We start from the raw sequence: 17,235 nt of genomic DNA on the forward strand, positions 1-17,235 counted from the left end.
GAGAGGAGAGAAAAGGGAGTTGTTGATTACTGGGTGCTGAGTTTCAGTTTTGCAGGATGAAAAAGTACTGAAGATCTGTGTTACAACAATGTGAATGTACTTAAAACAGCTGAATTATACACTTAAAAATGGTTAAGATAGTAAATTTTATGCTATGTGCTATTTTATCACAATAAAAATGCATATAAACCCCCCCCAAAACAAAAACACCTCATAAAATAATTATCAAGAATCTTAAGGTCTAGTGTTATTTTAGTCAAAGTTATTCAGAGAAACAGAACCAACAAGATACACATATAAATTCCAATCATATATGTATGATTTGTTGGAAGAAATTGCCTCCCATGGTTATGGAAGCTGAGATGTCCCAAGATATGCAGTTGGCAAGCTGGAGACCCAAGAGAGCTGATGGTGTAGTTTCTGTCTGAATCTGAAGGCCTGGGAACCATGAGAGCTGATGGTATAAGTTCCAGTCAGAAAGCTATAAGGCTCAAGACCCAAGAAGAGCCAATGTTTCAGTCTGAATATGAAGGCAGAAAAAGACTCATGTTCAATTTCACACAGTCAGGCTGGAGGAGTTTCCTCTTTCTCATGGGAAAGTCAGCCTTTTTGTTCTATTCAGGCTTTCAACTGACTGGATAAGGACCAGCCACATTAGGGAGGGCAATCTTCTTTATTTAGTCTACAGATTCAAATCTTAATTTTACTCAAATACACTCTCACAGAAACACTCAGAATAACGTTTGACCAAATGTCTGGGCACCCTATGGCCCAGTCAAGTTGATACATAGAATTAATCATCACAAGTGCTAAGCAGTAAATATGGCAAAAAACCCCAAAAAACAAACAAGCAAACAAACAAACAAACAAAAAAACAGTAGGGAAGACCTACTTGAACAGGAGTGTTATAGAGGCTTGGGAAGGGAGATGATATTTTAGGTGAGATATGAGTAATGAGCAGGACTCAGCCATGGAAAGAGGCAGTTACTTGACTTCTGTTCACCTCATCCTGAGGGGATAAGAGAGTGTAGGCTCTAAAGCTAAGAGCTGATGTGTCATTGTGTTTTTGCATGAAACATATGAGAGTTTCAAAAAGTTTGTGGAAAAAGGAATTAAAAGATCATATGAATGTTTCCATGAACTTTTTGAAGACCCCTCACATATAAAGTTTAACAAAGAATTACAATGCAAACATCCAAATATCTACCACCCAGCTCAATAAATAGTTCATTTGCAATACCCCCAAAACACCCATAATTAGAATAAATTCTCTCTTCCCAAGGGGGAAACCAGTATGCTGTCATTTGTGATAATCATTTGCTTGCTTTTTATATTTTTATAATCTATAAGCATGTTACTAAACAAAATAACTTTGTTCTACTAAATTTTGTGCTTTATTTGAATGGAACCATTCTGAAGATATTAGCCCATCTTTAAAGTGACCTTCCATGTCTCTGATTGTCTCATTTGCCTTATTTCCAAGGTCTCCTGGAGTGTCTTACTCCATATTCCCCTCTTATGCTTCTATGGACAACATTTACCTCTAGTTGATTTCTTTTGGCTTACAGATTTGTGTTTATAGTAAAATCCTTTTGCATTAAGGTCATGCATACTTCAGATTTCAAATATTAGGGACTCCTAGATTTTAATCTTGGCTTTGACACTTATTAGCTGTGTAATCTTGTACAAGTTACTTAAACTTTTCGATGGGGATAATAATAGAACCCACACTATGGAGTTGTGAAGATGGAAAAAATTAATATCTGTAAATTGCTTACCACAGTGTCTGGCAAATAATAGCACTCAATAAATGTCAAAGGTTGTTATAATAGTGAAGTGTTCTTGTGTAGAGTAAATGAAAGAAACTTGACAGAGTATCATCTATACACCAAGGAGAAGAGAACACCGTGACATTCGGGGATCAGAAAATTAACCTCCTTAGAGCATAAATTGTTGGAACAGAATTTTGAAAAGATGGGTAGAAAATGGCCCAGTGGAGTAGGGTGGAACTTTAACAAGTGGACAGAATGGAAAGAGTACATGAGAATTTCCAGAGTGGAAACATCACATGATTGTCATTATTTTTCAGTTGTCGTAGAGAAGTTTGTGATGAAGTATATGACAAAGTTCTACTGTCCAATAAAATACAATGCCAGCCAACATGTAATTTTAAATTTCCCAGTAATGACATTGAAAAAGTGAAAAGAAACATTTGGAATTAATTTTAATGATACATTTTATTTACCCAACACATCTAAAATATTATCATTTTAAATGTAACCCATATAAAATTATTAATGACATATGTTCTTTTTTGGTGTTAAGTCTTCAAAATTTGGTGTGCAGTTTGCAGCTACAGCATATCTAATTCAGATTCTAAATTTCCGTCAGAAATATTCCATCTGTATATTTAAATTCCATAAAATTACAGTTAAAAACAGATTTACATACTCGTGTTGTTCGAAACACACATTAAAGTTTTAAATAACTGAATCAGATATGTTTTAAAATTAAAATTATAACTATTTATAACTAAATAAAATTAAAATAAAAAATTCAGTTCCTCACTCATACGAGCCATATTTCTAAGTATTCAGTAGCCACATATGGCTAGTGGCTCCTCTATTGGACAAACTGGCATTAAACTGTAATCCCCTTCAATAAAGAAGTGCCATTTCCTCCAGTGTAGATCACCACTATAGTATCTTAGCAGCTTCATGAAGTAGGTAGTTTGTAGATATGACCAGTTTTTCATACCTCTTTTCTTCTGAAGTTACCGTAATAGCCACCATTTACTGAGGCCTGCTCTTGCTTTCATATTTCTGCATCCAAAGAACAGTTCTCAGTCCTCCTCTTACCTGACATCTAAGCAGCGTGTGACACAGTGAACACCTACTTTTGGCACTTTCCTGGAATTCAAGCTATTGCAACCTCTTGATTTTCCTGCAACCTCACTAGCTGCTCCTCAAATTCCTTTGCTGCTTCCTCTGTATTTTGCTGACTTCTAAACGTTGAAGGGCTTCAGATCTCTTTCTTTGGACTTTTTCATCATCCATTGTTTGGTAATCTTATTTAGTCTTATAACTTTAAGTATCATCGACATGTCGATGCCTCCTAAATTTGAATCTCTAGCCCACAGCTTTCCCTGAACTCCAGACCTACTTCCTACACTGATGTCTAACGCACATCCTTGATATATAGTGTAGCTAAAACTGAATTCCTGGTTTTTCATCAAACAAGTGCTTCCAGTCTTCCTCATCTTGGTTATTGGTAACTCAGTTCTTCCAGTTCCTCTGGGCAAGAACCTTGGAGTCATTCTTGTTTCCTCTTTCTCTCACACTCCAAAAGTGTGGGCTTTACTTTCACTAGTCATCAGAAAAGTGCAAATCAAAATCACATTGAGATATCATCTCAAACCCAGTTAGACTGGCCATTATTAAAAAGACTGAGAATAACAAATGCTGGTGAGGATGTGGGGAAAGGGGAACTTTTCTACACTGTTGGTGAGACTGTAAATTAATGCAGCCTTTATGGAAAACAGTGTGGAGGTTTCTAAAACAACTACAGATAGAACTGTCATATGATCCGTCAATCCCACTACTGGGTATATATCCAAAGAAATGGAAATCATCATGTTGAAGGGATACCTGCACTTCTGTGTTCATTGAAGTTCTATTTACAATAGCCAAAATATGGAACCAACCTAAGTGTCCATCAACAGATGACTGGATACAGAAAATGTGGTATAAATACACAATGGATTACCACTTAGCCATAAAAAAGAATGAAATCCTGCCATTTGCAGCAACATGGATGAGTCTGCAGAAAATTATGTTAAGTGAAATAAGCCAGACTAGGAAAGAGAAATAACATATTCTCACTTATAACTGGGTTCTAAGAAAGAAAGAAAGAAGAGAAAGGAGGGAAAGGAAGGAAGGAAGAAAAGAAGGAAGAAAAGAAGGAAAAAGGAAGAAAAGGAGGGAAAGGAAGGAAGGAAGGACCACAACAATTCATTGAACTTTCAGAAGGAGAGAACAAACCTAAGGTTACCGGAGATGGGGGAGGCTGGGAGGGGGTCTGGGGAAGGACAATTTGGGTAAAGGGCATAAAGAAAAATCATGAATTGTAATAACAAGTATGCTAATAATAATAAAAAAATAAAAAAAAAATACATCCAAAATGTAACCACTCTCATTGCTTTTTATCTGCTGCTACCCTGATCTAAGCTACCGTCATTTTGATCTGGATGATAATAGCAGCCTCCTCACTCCCTGTTTTTACTCTTGCCAATTCTACCTATTCTCACCCAGCATCCATAAAATAATACTTTATGCAAATCTGCAGTGGCTTCCCATGTCTGAATGAAAGCCGAAGTCCTGAAAATGGCCTCAAGATTCTACTTGCTTCTCCATCCTGATCTCTTTCCCCTTTCTGGGCTTACTGGCTTCTGTGCTGTTCCAGGAACATGAGTCAAGCACCTGTCTCAAGGCCTTTGCATTCACTATTCCCTTGGCTTCCTCTTCCTCCATCCCACACAGCTCACTTGCTCACCTCTTTAGACCTTCACTCAAGCATCACCTTCAGAGGGAGCCCTTCTCTGACCACCAGTCCCATTGCTAACTTCACTGGCACTGAGAAGTTGTGCAAATGAGAAAATGGCACTCATTCTGGGGGCATGACTCTGTGGTTCACAGCTGGACAAGCAGATGGCTGCAGGGCTACTTCATCGAATGATACCCAAGGCACACTGTAATCATGTGACTGGCACCTCTGGAGCAAGCTGTCTGGAGAGCTACGTGGAGCCAGTTTTGTGCAAAGAACAAGGCCCTTCTTCTCCAGGCAGTTTTCAGTCCCCAATAGTCACCCCAAAATGCACAATGTTATGTGAGGCCTGCATGGCCACCCCTCCCACCTTCCACCACATGTCTCCTAGTCCCTTTCTCACTTTTATTTTTCTCCAGAGCATCTACCACCATCCAGAAAATGAAAATGTGGGGCCCTTTGTTTAAAAAATATTAAGAATTTGAAGATGGCAACAGCAGGGCATTAAGCCACACACAAGACCTCTGAGTTTGGGGCCTTATGTAGTTAACATGAAGCTAACTTTGCCACTATCTATTTTTCCTGATTTATTCTGTTTTCCATCTCTTTTTCTCGTACCAGAATATAAGCTCAGTGGGGCCTGGGGTTTTGCTGATCTGTTTTCTGTCATATCTGTAGCAGCTAGAACAGATTGCTTGTTGAATAAATTAATGTGCACTAGGCTATAGGCTTTAAATATATTATCCCCAAAGCCAATTTTACAGATGAGAAAGCAGAGTAAGACAACACAGTTAAACAATTATCATGTGACTGTATAGGTGGGGGCAGGTAAGCTGTTTTATTTAGAAGAAAGAGAAACTAAAGCTCAGGAAAATTTAGCAGCTGTTCCAAAAATGAAAATTTCAGTGCCAAGGTATTGCTTTTTCTCTGGATCCTACTTCAGGCGATAACTTATTTGGCTCTTCTGCTTTGAGTGGGTAAAGAGAACAGTCAAGTGAGAAGAGGCAGCCACCAAATATATTTCTCTGTTTCTCACCTTTCACTTGAAAATGTCCTTGATAATAACACTACATACTTTTATGTGCATCATAAATTATCTCATTTGCTCCATAGGACAAGTCTGTGAAGTAGACAGAGATTGTACTTTTTCTTACTCTATGTATGTGGAATTTGAAATCCAAATTGGCTAAGATCATGCAACTAGTTAGGAGCAGGACTGCCAAAACCCAGATTTTTAGAGTCTTTGTTTCTTTTTGTGTTTGTTCAAAAGCTGATCTTTTTAAAAAATGATTCTTTTAATTTATTTCAAGATTTTTAAAGAAATGTTTACCATTTTTCTATTTCTATGTAATTAATATTATGAATAATTTCATATTATTTTTTCTTAAAACTGTGATTCCTGTTAAGCTTATGTAGGTCCCCTGATGAAAGTAAGTATATGTCAAGAATTAGTATGTTGCTGATACGTTGGGTGGACTTTCAAGTTAGTGTGGCGTAGCACAACACATACTTGGATAGGTGTTTATAAACTTACAGCTCGATGAATTGTTCCCTTGATTCAAGGATTAAATGGCAATTTGGTCTGGTGGCTTTTGATGAATTAGAGCATGGTGAAATTTTCTGAAGGACTATGATATAGGCTTATGATGCATTTCTATCAATTGAGAAACAGATTGTATTTCTGGGAAAGGTAGCTTGAAATATTTCTTATCATCTTGGTACTTGGGTTTCTTGGCATTCACTATTGAATAATTATTTCTGGGTAATGTTGTCAAAACCAGACCTCCTAAAAATAAAACATAGTCTCATAGAATTAACATTTTCTCAGGGTAAGGATGCATTACTAAAATCTAGCACTTTGCATATAGCACTTTGCAGTTGTTTCTCATCCTGATTCAGTTGATGGTGCTGTACAGTCAATAATTAGTTATTTTTATATACTTATGCCAGGCTTAGTTAATGTTTATAAATTCAGCCAAGTGAACCCATTTTTCCATAAAGCTTATCTGATCTGAGACATATGGGTGTTCTTCACTTTATACGTTAAAGATATTTCTGGAAAAGTGCTAAGCCTGTAAATAGAATCACACATTAAATGTGACAGGGAAGTGGTTATTTAAATAAATCCTTTCAAGAAGTGGAGAATCTTGCAAAATTAATGTATTTTATTGACTTGGATTTTTGTCTAGGCACTTTTCTTATTTCTTTCCAAAGTTAGGCATTGCATTCGCTATATGGTAAGTGTAGAGAAAGATGGTGTAGAAGGTTGTCTCTGCAGAAACTCTTACTCTGCTCCAATGTTTGAAACACATCTTCTGAGATGCAGAAAGGTATCTTTGTCAAGTGTCACAAACAGCGTAGAGAAACACGTGGAGAAGTCGAGGCTAATTTATCTTTTGGTTTGAAGCAAGGTCTTCCCAGGCAAATGAGCATCTCATTAATATTTACTTTTTGGTCCTGGGGTTATCTTATGTCAAATCTCAGAGTTCAGTTTAGCATAATAAAGTTGTAGAGGAAAGGTCTTATCCTCTTCATGTAACAATTTGGTTCCCTTCTGAGGAATTGGATGTGATTTTAGTTAGTGCTTGGACTCAACATTAATTCCTGATGAGTTGGTTCCTTGCTTTTCCCCAGTTCTTAACTTAATAGGTGTCATTACTGGTGGTTAGGGTTAGGCTTTGTTTCTCAATTTTGAGTATCTGAACTCTTCAGAATGGGAATTTTGTGACCCTGGGTCACTCTTAGCCCAGTTCCTAAGGACTTTTTGAGCAGACTAGGGGTACTGGTATTCTCCTTTCTCTGAGAGGTGTTAGTTGAGCTTACCACAGGTTTCTGGTTAGAGGAGTTTTGGAGAAAAGTATTCATCTGACAGTCTCGTGCTGTGCAGCAACAGGATTTAGGATAGTGAGTTTATATGGTTGTGAGATATGTTGCCTACACTAGGAAAAACTATTACATTTAGGATATACCATATAATGAGAATAAGCATTGATCAGTTCTTAGCTGTGTGACTTTAGAGAAGTCACTTTACCTTCCTACAGTCAAATTAGATGATAATTTGTTTGGCAGAACATTGACTCAAAGCAAGGGATGGAATTTTGTCTACCTGTTCAATTTTCTCTTTGCTGTTTGGACCAATTAACAGTAATACTTTTCTGTTAAACAACATCCGTGCTGTGGGGTTTTTATGAGATTTAGAAATACAAGTACTATATATGTGTGCTTAGCACAATGCCTAGCCTATAAAGCATTCAATAAAAGGTTGTCATTGTTCTTGCTATATCTACTATTACAGCGGCTGCTACTATTAAATTATTTTGAACAGTTTTAGACTAATTCAACAGGAAACATATTTTTAAGCCCTTGGATTAAAGTTCTGCATCAGTAACTTGACATAGATTATATTATTTAAATGTCATGACAACCTAATGAGGTAGGTGCTACGTATCCATTACATAAAGGAAACTACAGCTCAGAGATGTTCAGAATGTTTTGGTCAAGAATTTTTAAGAGACTGAACTAGGATTTGAACTCAATCTGTTTGATTCCAAATTCTATTTCTCTCTTGATGTCATGAAACTTCAGAGGTAAATCTAGAAATGAGACAAATTCAGGTTAGCACATGAAGGTTCCTTCCCGCATCAGCATAAGTACCTCCTTTACCGCGACCTCTATAGGTCTTTTTCATTATCTAGAAATAGTTTGGGGAAGTTGATAATAGTCTCAGCTGGATAAACTCAATTTTCTATTAAAGTTCATGGTTGCCTTTATCCCACCTTGGCTTTCATAATTCCTTCATCCCAAGAAACAGCAGCTTTTGGCCCATTTAAGACTATGAGGATTTAACACCTGACTTAGTGGCTCTAGAATGCAGCAAGGAGTCTGCCACACAAAGTCATTTGCAATGGACCCTCCTAACACAGTAAGGAACCAACACTCTGCTAGAAAAAAGGTGGCTCTAGGAAGGTTAATGAAGCCACTTGGGTGCAGAAAGTCAGAAACTTATTGAATAGAAAATATGTGGTGGTTTGGGGGTCTGTTCTGGGGCTTTATACTAGTTAGGGATGTGACTGATACCATTCCCCACCTTGCTGTTCCCCCTCTGTTTTTCACTTTTCACCTCTCTAGCTCCTTCTTTTCCCGGCCTGGGGACACATCTCATGTATTGTAACCGCCCTTGCTAGAGTTACCCCCTTAAAGTTTCTTTCCAAACTCTGAGCACAAGTAGAAAATGAATGTGCATCACAGCACCTTACCTTTTGCCATAAATTACACTAATCTGGAATCACTGAACTGCATTTGTGGTGGCTTTTCAAAGACCATTCCCCAAAGAGGAAAATGTACAAACAAATTTTCTCCCTTTAAAATACCATTTTGATTCTTTTCATTCATCTATACTAATAATATACATTATTTTAGTAATTTGGAAAGAAAATTAGTTTTCTGGTACAACATTTAATTTGAAATGAGTCAGTGGTTTATAATGTTATTTGATGTAGCTCAGGTGAAGCAGGTATGAGGTGAAGAAGGAAATTTATGCTTAACACAATTTGCAAGGAATGAAAACATTGGTGAAGCAGAATTATCTTCAAATACATTTTTGCAGGTAGGCAAGAGGCCTGTATATGGAATTTTGATTATCTGTAGAAATCTCTTGGCACATACCTTGTATAAAAATTGGTCTGCTGTATATTACTTTTTGTGTTCCAAAAGATTTCCCAAAGAAGATAATTCATCTGATAAAGTTGCTATATAAGCCCATTGTGCGTTTTAAAACAAAACCCCTTGTAACATTACAAAATGGCAATGACCGCGAGGGACACTTAGAGCTAGAGTTAAACTGCACCTTCCAAACTGGAGATTAAAATAGCTTATTTCCTTTCAGTTTTTGAAACTGGTGGGATAAGCAGAGCAGATCCAAGATTCTGTGCATTGTGTCGAGTTTCACAAAAGACCACAGGTAAGCTGCAACAAAAATTACATGGCAGGCGTGTGGTTTCCTCATTCGTAGAATATGCTTATTACAGAAAGGCATTGAAAGGTATCCAATTTCACAGCCACTGGACAGTGTGAGGTGCTCACACAGCATAAGATCATACATTGTACCCTCTTTATTACATTGATTTGAATTGGAGTACTACAATATTTCCATCTAAAATTATTTTTGTGTATTATATGAACCAAGGTATCTGAGATTTCCAATCTAATATAAGCATACAGCATGAGGATTAATTTTGGTGTGCTTATAGCAGGGATTAATTATGAGTGCTGAAAGACAGCACATGGAATAGATCAATTTCCAGTAATCTTAAAATTGAAAACCAAACCAAACCAAAACAAAACTGATAATACACTTTATTCACAGAATGCCTTGCAAGAAGCTGTGATTATTTATGATAATGATTTTAAACTGGTGGTGGCATGGGGAGCAAGAACTTGTTGCACAGAATAATTTCTTTAGCTATTTTGACATCTACTAAGAGGAAATGAATCATCTGTGATCTGTCTGTCTAGTCATTTATTTTATGAAACCAAGTAACTCTTACCAGGCTTAAATGCATTTGTAAAGTTGCTGGCACCAAATTACTTTTGCCATGGATCCTGTTAGGATTTAATATCAGGGCTATCAAAGGAAGTGCTGCTTCCATGGAGATCATTGTGCCTCATGGTACCTGATGAATTGGATTACAGACATTGCTATTGACGGGAATTTGTTACTCCTTACTTCATGTAGAGTGCTATAAGAAGAATCCAAGAAATCTGAGGATATTTTCCAGGGTCTTGAGAATCTTTAATCTGGTGGAGAAATGAGTCTGTTGGGAATATCCACTGGATCTAATGTTCTAAAAGTAATGTCCCAAAGTAATGTCCTAAAATATTGAATATATAAATGGATTGCTCTACTGGATGGGAGGCAGTGTAGAGCATGATGATTAGGGCTGGGGGCTTTCTATCCAGCAGTTCCAATCTTGGTTTTGCCCCTGAGTAGGTGTGACATTTCAGCTTTCTTGTCTGCAAAACAGAACAAATAATAGTGTTTACTGATAGGGTTCCTGTGAAGAGGAATGTGATAATCCATGTAAAATATTTAAGCATAGAGCCTATCAGATACTAAGAACTCAACTCATGTTTCTTACTATTATTGAAGTGGCTTCTTAGCATTCAGGGATACAAAGATGTTAGCTTCTGTATGTTTCTTTATTTGGATTAGTTTAGCTCTCAAACTTTTACTTTGGGAAAGGAAAATTAATTTTTCCAACTTAAGGTTATACAGTCGCTTCTGGATTAAAATTTAAGTTTATTTTGTGTGAATAGATTCATTTCTCTACTTCCCTTCTCCTGCCCTTTTCACCAAGTCTGATCCTAAATTCCAAAGGCTTTTGGATTGTTTTAGCATCAAGGGAGTGTCAAATGGTCTGTGTTGCTTTTCATTTGCCATCTGCTGCTGTTGTATTGATATATTGTGTGTTCTCTCTATGTGTAAATTGTATTGTGATTGATCTGGGGACCCTTGGTGGGCTTCCTCTGCTGACTTGACCTCACCTTGACTCTTGATACTGAATTTCCCACCCAGTTCTACTGGCCTTCTTATCCCACAATTCTTGCAACCTGTGTTCCATGAGAGTATAGTTATTATTATGATTATTAATGATTCTAACTCTTCCCAAATAATATGCTAGAATTAGGATAACAGAAACTGAATAGGGTGCTAAGGGAAAGTTGTATGACCATAAATCTCTCTAGGGCCATGATGGCCATGAGCAACTGGTGAAGTCTGGGAAAACAACTAGTTTGACTATCAATTATTATTCTCGAGAGATTTAAATTCATGTGTTTTGTTTCCAAATCCAGTGTTCTTTTCATTGTTGCCATTGCCACCTTGATATTCTAAAAAAGATTTGTTTTCCTTACCAAATTTTTATCTAAGTTTTAAAGAGGGAACCTGCATTCCACCAACAGGAGGGCTAAGATCACATCCACTAGATTTTCTACTTGGGTCCTAGGGGTCAAGAGGGATCTGTGCACTGTAATTAGGACTCCATTGTTTCAGATTTCCTTGATTTTACCAAAGGGGTCAGGAGAGAACTCTAGATTCCTTTTTCATTTTTTCTAAACACTGTCAGCCTCACTGCCACATTCTGCTTTGAATCCATTAGGACTAGTGTCAACTGCCGTTTATTCCTTTTAAATTATCCTCCACAAGAAACTCCAGACTTCTGGAGTTTCTAATTCCCATTAGGTTTGCCTATCTCCTATTCTATCTCTTTCTCTCATCCTTAACCATCTCCCAAAACCTTTCTGGTGGGCCCTTAATTGTCCATCATAAGCAGAACTCCCCATATCCTCAACCTCTTCTCTGAATACATCCTTCACCTTCTTGCACGAATAGCAAACTGGCTCCTCAGAGGATCTTGCTTACCCTGCAGGTATCTTAAGTGGTGGCATTTTTTCCTCCAATATACTACCATCAAGGCTGGAAGTGGGGAAGGATCCCTAGTTACTATTGCCACTTTTAGATCATTTCCTCTCATCTTCCCTAAAACACCCTAGTGTTGAGTTTTATATCAATAGGCTTATGATTCTCTACCTCTCAGTGTTCCTATCAACTGATCCTTGAATTATTCCTTCACATTTCTTTATGATTTACCTCTTTCTACTGTCCATTTCCATTCCTGTTTTAGCTGATGAAAATTTTAATGCACGTGTATATAATCCTTCCAGCACTTCTTAGCTTAGTTCCTTGCACTCCCCTTCTCCAGTAGTTTTGTCCTACTTTCTAATCAACCACTTAAACCCATGGCTTTTGCATCACCAATAACTATACCCCACACAGAATTTCAGTTTCAGCTGTGCTGATGTCTGACAATCACCTATGATTTTTTAATTTAATTTTTTTAATATCCTGACATCCTTCTAGTATCTTTCATTAATCCTTCATTGATCTCTCTAGAATCTTCAATCCATTAGTCTTACTATCTCTTTTACTGTCCTTCACTATCTTTATTGTCTCAACCCTCCTGCCTAATTTTAATCCTTATGCTGACTACCTTGCATGCACTCTTGTCTCACTTGCCCTTCTTTTGCCTCTTTATATACTTGCTTAGAGAAACACAATCTTCTTTAAAACCAATTCCTCTATTTCGGCACTTGTGCAGCTGACTGAAGCTTGAGAAAAACAGGTTGACTGGTTGTCTCACTTTAAATTTGTAACCATACTCCTAAAATGTGCCTCGAATGTTTCTTGGCAGTCATACTGTCCTTCACCAGTTTGTTACTCTTCACTTCTGCATGCCTGTTACCATTTCTCCTCTCTCCTCAAAGCCTAGAATATCTTCTTCATCCTCACCCCTCCCTGATGGCCTTGCTTCCTGCTTTATTGAGAAAATCAAAGGGTCAGCAAAGAACTTCCACAGATCTTCTCACCCACCAGCATTTGCCTTCCGTTCTCTCTTACACCAAATGGAGCAGTGGCTCTCAACCCTGTGGACACACTGGAATTAGTTGGGAGCTTTATAACACTACTGATGCCTCAGCTTCTGCTCCAGACTAATTAAATCAGGACCTTCATTTGGGGCCTGGGTATTATGTTTTTAAAAAGACTTCCCAGGAGTATCCAAAGGGAAGGAAATCAACAAGTTGGAGGGATATCCACACTCCCATATTTATCTCGGCTGTTTTCACAATAGCTAAGATTTGGATCCAGCCTAAATGCCCATCGATGGATAACTAGATAAAGAAAATGTGTATGGCCAACAGACATATGAAAAAATGCTCAAAATCACTAAGCATCAGGGAAATGCAAATAAAAACCACATTGAGATAAAAAAAACCCAGAGAGACTGGCTACTATCAAAAAGTCAGAGAATAACAAATGCTGCTGAGGATAAAGAGAAAGGGGAACCAACCTACACTGCTGGTGAGACTGTGAATTAGTGCGGGCATTATGTAAAACAGTATGGAGATTTCTCAAACAACTACAGATAGATATGCCATATGATCCAATAGTCCCACTGCTGGGCATATAGCCAAAGGAATGGAAATCAACATGTTGAAGGGATACTTGCACTGTTTATCACAGCTCTCTTTACAATAGCTGAGAGTAGGAACCAACCTCAATGTCCATCAATGGACACCTGGATAAGGAAAATGTGGTATATACACACAATAGAATGATACTCAGCCATAAAAACGAGTGAAATTCTGCCTTTCTCAGCAACATGGATGAGCTTAGAGAAAATTATGTTAAGTGAAATAAGTCAGGTACAGAGTGAGAAATACCACATGTCCTCACTTGCAAGTGGGAACTAAAAAAACAAATAAATAAAAAAGAAAGATACAACAATCACAATAAAAACATTGAACTTTCAAATGAAGGGAACAGAACTGTGTTACTAGAGATGGGAAAGGGGGAGGGGGAAGGGGTTTAGTGAGAAATCGGTTAACAGATACAAAGAATGATTACATTTTGTAATGATGAATATGCTAATTATCCTGATTTGAGCATCGCATATGGCACACAGGTACTGATATTAAACTCTGTTCCCGACAAATATGTATAATCAATTACATTTCAATAAAAAAAGTGAATTTTCCATAAGAAATAAATTTATTTTGGGATTAAATCTGCTGCAACAATTTCAAAATAAAGCACCATATCTGCAGTCTTAGCACATCTTTTATTGGAATGGAAGCTATTTCAAACTGAGTCACTTTTCTCTGACTAAAGTCTTGGCAACCACCACTGAAAAAAGAAAATATGGCCTATATGCACAATGAAATACTACTCAGCCGTTAAAAAAATGAAATTCTGCCATTTGCAGCATCATGAAAGAACTTGCAGGAAATTATGTTAAGTAAAATAAGCCAGACACAGAAAGAGAAATACTGCATAGTCTCACTCATATGTGGAAGCTAGAAAAGTTATCACATAGAAGAAGAGAGTAGAACAGCGGTTACAAGACTGACAGGAGATGGGGGGATGGGGAGAGGGTGGTCAGTGGATATGAAATTGTACAGGGATAGGAAGAATAAGATCTATTGTTCTATAGCAATATAGGGAGACTACAAACTACTGTGTAACTTCAAGTAGCTAGTTGACAGGTTGCTGAATATTTCCACCACAAAGACTTGACAAATGTTTGACATAATGGATATGCTAAATACCCTGAAATGATCATTGCACACTGTTAAATGTACCCAAATGTCACATTATACTGCACAAATATATATAATTATTATGGGTCAATTAAGAAAAAACAAATTAAAAAAAAAAAGAAGTTTAAAAAAATGTACCAGACTGAAAGAAGAATGGAAAGCACAAGGATTCTCTTAATGGAAAGGTATAGATAAAGGCACAGAGCCCAGTGCCTGCAACAGTCGTGTGTCACCTCTTTGATCAGACATCTGGTTCTCCACATTGCACAATTTCAATAAAATTTCAATAAAATGATGAGTGACAAAAGAAAAATAAATAAATAAATATACAATCAAATAAACGGGGGGTGGGGGGTGACGGGAGAAGACACAACAATCATAAAAATTCCTTGAACTTGTTAAGACAAATGAATGGATATGATGTTGATGGGGGGGGTGGAGAGGGAGGGGAGAAAGAGGAATTGGTAAAGGGACACGAAAATCAGCTACATTGTACATTGATAAAACAAAACAAAACAAAACAAAGTAAAAACAGAAAAAAAGAAAAGAAAAAAAAGGGCTCCCCAGGGAATATTTCTGCCAGCGCCAGCATTGATGACCATCGCCATAGAAGGAAGTATCCCCGTTCCTATCTGAAGCCAATCTCTTCACTTGTTCATGAATCCTATTTCCTTTCACCTCCCAAGGATATAATCCCCATGATTCTCTTTTTTCTTTCCATCATCAGTTATTCACCTCTCTAGTGGATTATTTTCACCAGCACACAAATAAGCATTATTTCTCCAATTTAAAAAAAAAATTTATTTTGACTGCGCTTCACCAGCAGCTGCATTATTTTGCATTCCTTTGCAGCAAAACTTGCTCTCCTTCTGCTCTCTCTTACACCAAATCTAATCTGGTCTTTGTGTTGCCATTCCTCTGAACCTGCTCTGCTCAAGATAATAAAGACTTCCACATGGCTGAATCCAGCATTCAGTTCTTAGTCCTCATTTTACTCGATCTATTAACAGCATTGGACATAGTTGATCACATGCTTCTCCTTGATTAACTTCCTTTATTTGGCTTACAGGACACCACGCTCTCAATTTTTCTTCTACCTCATTTTTTTCTCAGTCTATTTTACTGGTAGTCTCATAACTGGCTCCCCTAATCTCTCTCCTTCTCCAAAGTATACCTCAATCAAGCAGCCAAGTTAAGGGTAAAACCTAAGTCAGATCTTGTCATTTCTCTGCTCTAACGCTCCTTTGGCTCTCTTTGACACTCAGAGTGAAAGCCAAGTCCTTATAATGGCCATTAAGTTCCATTAGGACTGGAATTACCATTTTATGTTTGATGTTGGCTCTTGCTGCTTAACTGTTCTATTCTGCTCTGGATGCATGGGCCTCTGAACCCACCAGTTACACTCCTACCTCTTGGCTTTTGCATTGGTGTTTCCAGAGGGCATTTTTGTCCCAGATATTCACCTGTGTACCCTCATCTCATTTAAGTTTGTATCTTTTCAGTTAGGGCTTGTCTGGCAACTCTGCACTTGTCATTTTTTATAGCATCCTAAACTTAACATCTAATATTCTGTATAGTTTACTTATTTATTATTATACTTGTATATTATTAGTAGAATATCATACTATTCTATATAGTGTAAGAGAGGATTATCCTCCTAGATTCTCTGATGGGGACCCAGGAGATTAAACTGATAAAAGAAAAACGAACAAGAGAAAACCAGACAGAGTGATGAAAACCAAACATACGTGTGATGAGTAACTCAAAGACATGATTAAAACTTAGGCCTACGAGGTACTTCAAATGTTTGTGGAAAAACAGAATTGAAATATAATGTGAATCTTTTCATGAACTTTTTGAAGTACCTTATATTATCTGAACAAAGAACAATAAATTTGTAGAGACAAGACAAAGGAAAAGTGTTTCAGGCTTTTAGGGGCAGCAAGCTGTTGGAAGGTAAATATATGGGGGAAACCAAAGTGCCATAAAGGCTATTTTAGTAAGGTTTGTTTGCTGACCAATTTTGGTGCCAACTTTCCATCTTTTTCATGGTCTTAACATTTCCTTGGGAGAGGGTACTTACGGCAGTCCTCATTTCTCGGAAGTTTCTGCTTTTGTCAGTTAAAGGAAGGTCAGAGAAGGCTTCTTTCTGCATCTGTTCTCATTTACCTCCAGTTCAAAATAATCCTTAGGCCAAAGTGACATATTTTGGGGTGGCATATTCTGATTCCCTATGATAGCATACTTATTTATGATTTATTCAATTGTTAATTAAAGAAGAGAATATTCTTTCACAGTCACTGTCTCATTTAGCATCTAAATTTGTGCTTTTTTTAAACATCAGTTACATGAGGGCACATCAAAAAGTTCATGGAAAAATAGAATCAAAAGATAATACAAATCTTTCTAAAAACTTTTAAGTACCCTAATATATTACATTGACACTATAGATATTTTAATTTCAGTGCTTGATAATGTTTCAACTACTTAAAATTGCAACTGTAATCATTACTTTATTTTTAAATTTTGCATATAATA

The 17,235-nt window shown here is 37.1% G+C and overlaps 1 protein-coding gene across 1 annotated transcript in view; it reads left to right on the plus strand.

The window, feature by feature from the left end:
* Positions 1–17,235, plus strand: part of TAFA2 (TAFA chemokine like family member 2) — a 379,759-nt gene that overhangs the window by 189,815 nt on the left and 172,709 nt on the right. The gene's annotated exons all lie outside the window — the stretch shown is intronic.

The sequence above is a fragment of the Cynocephalus volans genome, chromosome 12 (assembly GCF_027409185.1).
Source record: "Cynocephalus volans isolate mCynVol1 chromosome 12, mCynVol1.pri, whole genome shotgun sequence".
Classification (NCBI taxonomy): Eukaryota; Metazoa; Chordata; class Mammalia; order Dermoptera; family Cynocephalidae; genus Cynocephalus; species Cynocephalus volans.